The sequence below is a fragment of the Puntigrus tetrazona genome, chromosome 1, assembly GCF_018831695.1.
Source record: "Puntigrus tetrazona isolate hp1 chromosome 1, ASM1883169v1, whole genome shotgun sequence".
Classification (NCBI taxonomy): Eukaryota; Metazoa; Chordata; class Actinopteri; order Cypriniformes; family Cyprinidae; genus Puntigrus; species Puntigrus tetrazona.
The window spans coordinates 11,011,670-11,020,752 of record NC_056699.1 but is presented as its reverse complement, the minus strand read 5'-3'; the positions used below and the strand labels follow the sequence as shown (position 1 = coordinate 11,020,752).

At 39.9% G+C, this 9,083-nt stretch overlaps 1 pseudogene; it reads right to left on the bottom strand.

Annotated features, from left to right (window-relative positions):
- Window positions 1–3,756: 3,756 nt before the first annotated feature.
- LOC122347972 lies at window positions 3,757–6,948 on the bottom strand (annotated as a pseudogene).
- Between the last annotated feature and the right edge of the window lie 2,135 nt (window positions 6,949–9,083).

The following is a 9,083-nucleotide window of genomic DNA, read 5'->3' as shown; positions in this document are numbered from 1 at the left end:
AAATAGCGCTGTCTCAGTGGAAAAGCCAATTTCTAACTAGGTCTCACTAGGTAGATAATATGGCGCCCCCATGGATAATAATAGCATCCTTGCAATAGCATTCTAGAGTATGACCTTGTGTCTCACTGAATGTGTTGTGTGAGGCTCCATTATTTCATAAATGAATAAATATTATAACAAAATCCTAATTTGGAGCCCAAAATAACACCATAGGTTACACAAAGCAACTCTATTAGAAATGCTCACATAATCACATGTGACTTTCAGCATTGACCTCTTTATAAGAGGAGATGTAGAGCAGGGGCGCAACAGCACATTTGCGTATGCTTATTCATAGTATTTTTAATTCAATTGTTTTCATTTGTTTCATATTTTATATAAAATGGGATTATGTAAAATTCAGTTTAAAAAAAGTATTATTATCATTATTGCTATTATTGTTTTATTCATGCAAATAATTCATTGAATAATTAAGTAAAGATGCGTTTCCATGCGTTTTTAGATGTGAATTGTGAACGCTCCATGTTTCTGATTGGCATGTATTCTGATACATATTGATGTCTCTGAGCTGAGACAGAGAAACCGTTCACCCAAGCACTGTCCCTGCCTAGAATCTCTAAGAACTTGACCTCTCAACGTGCCTGTATTCTTCCTGTTCTTCAGTGTTCTTGTAGTAGTTATTATAGCATTAAAGGTGAGGTCTTGCTCGGGGGAAAAAATCCTGCACAGAACTGGTGAAAAGCTGTTTAACAGTTTAACTCCACAATTCAATACTATATAGTTCAGAGTCTTTGTAATGTGTTTCAGAAATACATTTATAAGATTTATAATGTGTTTAGAAACAATTCTCATAAAAGTCTGGCTGCATGAGACTATTCCCACCATAACCTGTAGATGGCAGCATATGATAACTCATTGGCTCATTTGACGTTTCCGTTCCTTAATGCAGTCCTTTTAACGTGCTTTGCTTAAAAATTTATGTATAGACAAAAAAATGTCTATTGCAACATTTAAAATGACTCCATATGACTCCACTGATATACAAAGTAGAAATCTATTGGATTGGAAGCATGGGGAGCGCTGTATCACATAAATTATAGAGACGCAGGCGGTTTGTCTGGTATTGGGACACTTTGCCGGATGCTTGTGGGGCAAACGTGTTAATCAGAAATACAACATGACAGTGTATAAAAGCAAACAAGGGGGTCACTCTCTTCCCCTGTTGCCGCTTGTGTGGAAGCTCCTGGTGTGGAGCATCACTCTGAGTGGTGTGGCGGACATGCTGTCCAGGGGTAGGCCGCAGGTCAAGAGGTGGCGCTTACAGCCACGAACGGTGCCGCAGACCTGGGATCGGTTCAGCAGCTCCGAAGTGAACACACACTGCCCACTGTTTTTCTCAACCACGGACCACTGGGGGTGGAATCTCTGTCACGTCACATGACATGTATGTCTCAGGACCCTGCCGTATGTATGTTTGGTGGTCGATCTGATACAGCCCACTCTTGAGTGCATCAGGAGCGTCTGTCACTGATTCTGGTGGCACCTTGCTGGATGGCGAAGACATGGTATGCAAGAATCATGGTACTGGTGCTGGTTCTGAAAGCCATGTGAGAACCTACTTTTGAGCCAATAGTCCTTGGATCCGAGGATGTTATCTTATAATCGGCTCTGCTGCTGGCACCGACATAGGTGAAACGTGGGTGATCTGCATGCACTGATACATCCCGCAAGCATCCAGTTAGCATTAAATGAGTCAAAAGTGATGTTTCCCCTTAACGTGTTGTATATACCGTAAGTCTTATGTATATATGTAAGTCTTATCGGATAATATATATTTGCAATATTTATAACACAATATTTATTGCTCACTGGAGTGCGTGTGCACTCAACAAGGGGGCATGGCAACATCATGGGCATTATTTAGAGGAGCGTCTATGGAAGACATTTTTGCAGCAGCCAGTTGGACATCAATGCACACATTTTTTTTTTGATTTTACAGGCTAGGCGACGTTGGCTTGGTCCAGCTAGGGGCTGTCACTTCTCCACTGACAATCCAGTGTGATAGTTGTTGCTTAGACACAGGCAGGCTCTGTCTATGTAACCAAACCATAGGCCCAGTTTCACAGACAGGGCTTAGACTAAGCCAGAACTAGGCCATAGTTCAATAAAGACAATTAAGTCATTTTTATAAACATGCTTAGGAAAAAAAACTAAACAAAAAATACATAATTGGATACACCAAGTATGAGCAGTATTTGAGTCTTAGTGTATAGAGTGTGTGGCATTTTTAAGACCTGTCGCATGCATGGGCTCTCAAGTGGCCAAGATTGCACGAGTTGGTATTTGGACAGGGCATTTTACTTCAGAATCACTGAAAAGCTACAGACAGGTGTTTAGGTGATTAGAGTTGTAGGTAAATTCTGCAGGACAGCAGCCCTTCGGGACCAAAGAAGCCCAGCTAGCGGGTTGAAAGGGGTAGTGCAAAAATAAAGGTATTTCTCCCCGGGACACACAACTCATAGCAAAATTACTGGCTATAGCATTGTTTTCCAGAGAAAAAGCAATGTGAACATAACGTGATTCTTTGAAAGCAATAGGCCGTGTTTTCAGAAAGCTCAAAGTGGGTAGGATCATACAGAATAAAGATGAAGTATGTAATATTGCCAGTCACGGTTCAAATGGGTACTGCAATTTCAGCCTGCACTCTCAGAAACAAAAAAGTACAAAAGCTGTCACTGGGGCAGTACTTTTCAAAAGGTACACTTTTGTACCAGTTAGATTCAAATATGTACATCTTAAGTAATAATATGTACTTTTAAGGTATCAAATGGCCTCTTAAGTACAAGCATGTCCCTTCTGAAAAGGTATCACTCCAGTGACAGCTTTTGTATCTTTATTTCGAGCGGGTAGAATCTGCCTGAAACATTTCAGAGTATAACAGAGGTAGGCAATGTCAGTCCTGGGGTGCTGCTGTCCTGCAGAGTTGAGCTCCAACCCTAATCAAACACACCTGAACAAGTTCAAGTTCAGAAATACTAGAGCTACAGGCAGGTCCAGTTTTTTCAGGGTTGAGATAACATCAGCACTCCAGGACTGACGTTGTCTACCCCGGAGTAGAATTGTATCATTATTTTTCAGGGAAACAGCTATGTAAAATAACCCATTTCTGCAAAAGCATTGACGCATCGTACAGAAACCAAATTCAAAAGAAATTTGTTTTTTTTTTAGTTAACTGAACATGTTTCCTTAAATTCTGAAAACATTTTATGGTATTTTTGTGCAGTCACAAAAATAAAAACAACAGATACAGCACCATTAATGTGTATGCTTGGGTTATTAGAAACCTTTTTAAATTTTCTAGAAATTAGAAAATGAATGCAACTTGCATAAATACACACAAAAAAATAAAATTATCTAACTGAAATCACACCAGTCACCCATTATATAGCCGTTTGGTATAACTTGACTCACGTAAACCATCTATGCCAAACATTTGAAGTGGATCCAAACCTTTCAAATTTGTCCTAAAACCCCCAAAATACATTTTAAGCTCAGGATACTTTTAACTTTTTTTGCTCCAATTCAAATGTTGACGGTTAGCTCTTACATTTATGAACAGGACATGGCACGCACAGGTGAATCAAGTCTAAATAAAACTACATGTGCTGCATTACGCAACCTTGTGTAATGTCTAAATGAGAAGTTAAACTGCCAGTCAGTTGATGGCGAGGGTTCACAAACAACTCTGCACAAAAAGCCAATTACCCTTCTCGGTTTTGTTTATTTTGAACATATGCCTCCAAGCTTATGAGTTCACATTAAAGTTCTGCTAACTGTTGCCCCTCCCTTCCCCAATCAAAAAAAGTGCCCAAAAATATTAGAACTAGAACTAAATGAGGTACATCAAAAAAAAAAAAAGCTAAAAATAAATACTGATGTTAACAAAGAGCATAGTAGTTTAAGTAAATAAATAGTGGAAATAAATGAGAAATGACATTAATTCACAGTCAGACAGGCAGGCAGTTTGTGTAGCATGTATCAAGGCATGGTATAGGTTTAGAATCTGTGCTCTGTATTAGTTAGTGCATGAAGGGTTTTCCAAACTGCTCATGGTTCTGGTCAAGTGGTCTGGCTCCTCTCAGGCTTTGGAGAGAGCCACGGCGGAGAAACGCACCTCCTTTCTCTCGCTCCATAAACTCACGGCACACCCGCCGCATCCTACAGAGAGATGAAGTCAGTTATTCAGTCACATGACTCCTTGCTTAAAGACGCTCTAATTCTACTGTTCTGACTATAATGAACTTGTATGAAAACTACAAAACCCATACCTAGGAAAATGTGTGCTTACCATGACAAAGCTTTCTGGTTTTGTAGGTCCATGCTTCACGGGTCCATCCATTCTGCCATCTGAGACAACAAAAAACTCACTTTTTATTTTAAAAGGAGTTTATATTTAAATGCAAGTCATTGACACAGAAACAGACAACGCACCCCAATGTATATCATCCACTTTACCCAGCTCATAAAGCTGACCATTTACATTGACAAATGTAATGAAATGGAAGTTGACTTTGTCTGCCTCTGGCTGTTAGAATAAGAGATGGAGGGAATAAAACAACAATTTAACCGGCCATTACTTTTAGTGTTGACGCATGATATTGTCTTACCCGACACTGTCCTTCATCAGCAACCGCATCATGAGTTTCCTGGATGGCCTGGATTTAAAAAAATAAATAAATAATTTACAAGTTACTTTAAAAGCAGAAATCAAGTTTAAACGCAAGAAAAAAAAAAAAAAAAGACAGTACAATAGTACCACCTATTGGTTGTGTTGAATACTGCAAATAAGAATTAAGCAGGCCTTTGAGTCACATGAACTTTGTAGCTCTTTTGAAGATAATCTTTGTTTTTGGCAAATCACATGTTTACGGTGGCTTTTAATGGACACTTACAATACCTTATTTTGTTCAAGTTCTTTGGCTCTTTCTGCAGCAGACTTCCCTGAGGTGGCTTCTAGAAATTTCTTCAGTGCAGAGTCACTGTCTAAAGACAGGAGGAGGGAAAAAAAAGTGCCGATTCATCCCAACTTATTTTTTTTACCCATAAGAGTAAGCACAGCAATTACAAAGTTTATAATGTGCCTGGTTTCCGGTGCCACTGTTTCAAGCTATTTTTAGATATTCAATATCTTGCAAACCAGTGTGTCTAACCATATTTAATGCATTAGCTTTAATTATGAACACACTGATTTGTAATGCAAACAGTTTTAGTTCACTGCGCTGTTATTCTTATTTTCCAACAGTGGCCAAAGAACCAGAAGTCTCACATTTACAGAAAACAAAAAAGGTTTTGTCAATTTATTTGAAATGTTGTAATGTATATATGTATACATGTAAAACTGTTGCAGATTAACATGGCTAGGAGTAAATGTGTTTGAATTTATTTAGCTAGTCAAAATATGCAAAGATAAATAAATCGGTTACACTTTACAATAAGGTTCATTAGTTAAAACGAGTAAATGTGAAAGAATGAACTTCTAGAGCATTTATTCATTTTGGTTCATGTTAATTTTAGCAATTATTAAATTGTGTTGGTTAGCATTAGTTAATGCACTGAGATAAACTAAACGAATAATTGCTCTAATGGCAACAACGAACTAATGTAACAAAGATAAATAAATACTGTAATGTATTGTTGAAGGTAGTTAATGCTTTCATGCTAACAAATGACTATAATAAAAGCCGTTGTTTAACTCAAAGCCATCAGCTCTATTCAGCATCAGTAAACATCTCGTGTATGGCTTAAATTTTATGGTACATGTTTTCACTGACCAAAATCAATACTGTCCTGGTTGTTGGCCACAGCATGTACCAAACCCACAGTTCCACAGAGTTGACCACAGTTTGTTTCAGGAAATACACACTTTTAGAGTCGTCTACAGACTGTTTGGAACGAAAATCCTCGTGCTAAAACAAAAGGAGGGAGACGAGGGTTAAAGTTACACAGTTAATATGGTACGTTATTGTCAGTAAATAAGCGAATGTAAAGACGCTCAAATGCTCAAGTAATGATAAATTACCAAAAGCGCACAATAGCAAAATCTACAATGAACTGCACTTAAAAGCATCTGTAAGTTTTCGGTTACCGACTCCTCACGTGAGAGCGGTGACCACGCCCGCGTTTACCGTAACGCTTTGTGCGCGCGTGAGCGTGCGTGCTGCGTACCTGTTGCGTTAAAGGAAGAGCAGCATCATGGCACAGCAGGGTGAGGGCACCTGACAAAGACTCATCTTCCAGACCCAAGACGTCCACAAAACGCCAACTCGAGCCCACACCCAACTTGCTTAACACCTACACGGAATCGCAGAAAAAGAGGTTCACGAAAATCGGTTTTCGAAACCCGTCATTAAACAAAAAGCGATGCCTGATATTACCTACTCAAAGTTTGAAACGACCGTGTCTTATAAGCGACTGATAAATTAATTGTGCAAAATTACACATTGCGTCTGGCGTGCATATAAAAATGCTGCGTGTTATTGTGCATAGCAAGTGATGCTGTGTAAGCCCACGCCCTTTGATTTCAGATTGGAGTCCATGACAGTTTAGTCCCAGACGCAACAGACCTGTCCAGCAGTCTCACCATCACCTCATCTTATGACTCAGCGAACGTACCTTATTCAGCATCTGAAACCACAAATAGGGCACAAATACGTCGGTCAAGAGAAACGAAAGCACGCACGATGCACAAATCACAGCTAGCGAGGCTAAATCGTGATAAAGCGTGAAACCTCCGGGTTTATTTCCATAGGCTTCCACTCCATGATTGCAGACGGTCTTGAGTGTCACTTCCCAGAGTTCAGAAAGGCGCCGCCCGACAAAACACAAACCAGACCGAAGGAGCACGAGGATCATATATGCGACCGGTCATATTCCATTTACTCAGACCGGAGGGGTGTCCGCCCAGATACACGAAGCTATTTATGAACTACTGACACACTTACTCACCCGACTAGTGTTTTTTCGGTTTATTTTGGAGTGTCGGAAAACGTCGACGCAAAAATGGAACAGAGAGAAATGGGAAAAGTTGGTTTCTCCAGCAAAGATTCTTCAGCAATAGACCAAGTCCGCCATCGGCCGATTCTGGAAACTACCAGGAGTTCTCAGCTCAGATGAATCATTTGATTAAAATAAATGTAAAAAAAAAAATCAGTGACATTTTACATTAGATAGTAGTATTTAAATTATGAATTAAGAGCACTCGATGATTCGAAGCAGCATAAATCAGAACTGAAGGACAAAATTCTACTTTATACCCAACTCACATAACATTTTACTTTGACCTGAGTGGCTCTGTTGAAATAACAACTGATGACTTGCACTTTTGAATGCCTTGTCCAATTTAAGGGTATTTACTGCCACTCTGTGTTTTTCTGTGTTTGTGAAATCAGTTTATACATTTAAAGATATATTAACCTGAGAGTTGAATGACTAACGACCAAAAAAGCATCCGGTAAGCCATTGATTCGCTGAAATATTTAAGACCCACGCTCATTGTGTCATAACTACTGTATTGCTGAAAAATAAAAAATAACATACTTTCATTTCTGCAGTTAGATCATTTGCTTTGTGTGGAAAGCAGAAGAAGATTTTATTTAAGTCTCTTACTTGGTAAACTTCCAAAAAAACATGTTTGTATCATTTTATCAACTCCGTCATATAACTCCAATATATCATATCTTCAGTTGAAAAGTGTCTCCTCCTCTTTGCTGTCATCTTGTCTAACTAGGTTAGAAGACCTCTCCAGCTCTCTTAAATAATTTAGGAGCTGAGACTAAGTCTTAACACTGTGAATTCATGCTTTATGAATAGATTCTTATTCTTAAGTCTAAGTAAAAATTACACAAATTCTTCCAAGACCAAAATTTTACTCTGATCAGCTTTTAGGTCCCCACAGCCTGATAAAACATCACAATAGCATACATGTATTATATGCGACTGCCCATCAGTGAGCATCTTTTGGTGTGGAAAGCTGTGCATTTGTAGAATATAACATCATTTAGGTGGATTAATTTTAATCCTATAAACCAGTCCATATTGTATAACAATGTTGCATCCATGCTTCCCTCAAATTTCTCTCCTGATTCAGACTTTTTGTTTCGCTGAAGAAAGTGACAATTAATTCACAATAATTAGTTACGTTTTCAAAAGCTCACTTTTTATGGGTACCCAAAGCACTTGGCGATGGAGGGATCTCCTTAACTACCACAGATGTGCTGCATTCACTCTGAATGATGCAAAACAGCAGCAGCTAGCTTATTGGTGGAGAGGAGAAGGAGGTTAAACCATCCCCAAGGATCAGAGCCGCAGAGTATAGTGTCCCCATCACTGGGGGCTTCCGAGGACCCCACACAGACCGAAGGATGAGCACCCCATGCTGTTCTCACTGCTAACTCTTCCAGCAGCAGCCTAGTTCCTATCAACACTTTACTCAAGTACTGCACCTACTAAATCTCTCAAATGCAGAGCTGCCACTATTCTGGCGTGCAGAGACCCACTCGGGACTGATGGGCACTGGGAGTGTAATATGCCTCAAGAAAGGCCTAAAATCCCACAGAGGCTGTCTGGGTTTTGCACCAAGTAGTCCTTCAACCTCTCTTCGTGACTCAGATAGCTTCTTTCAGAGAGCGATTCTAGTTCCTGGGCCCTCTGTCTTCTTTCACTAGCCTGTGAGAAAGAAACAGCATTCCAAGACAAGCAAGCGCTCACACTGGCTTAGTTTCTATTACGTCTTCACAAAATTTCCTGTCCCTTACTCAATGAAGACTAAGAGTTTCTGGAGGAGTGATTTATGAGCTGAAGGATGACAGGTGTCTCAGCATCTTCAGATACGGAGTAGCTAATACCCGGCCGCTGTCCGAGCCCAGCCAGATCAACAAGGGATGGATTTCAGCTTCCTCCAGTCAGCAGTCGCCAGCTGGGAAAGCATTGGCGCTCCCTAGAGGGGACCCTGTCTTGCAGCTGTCAAGAATGGTTCCTGCTCTAGCTCCCAAGAAGGTGTTAGCAATCAACACCATCCTTTCCTG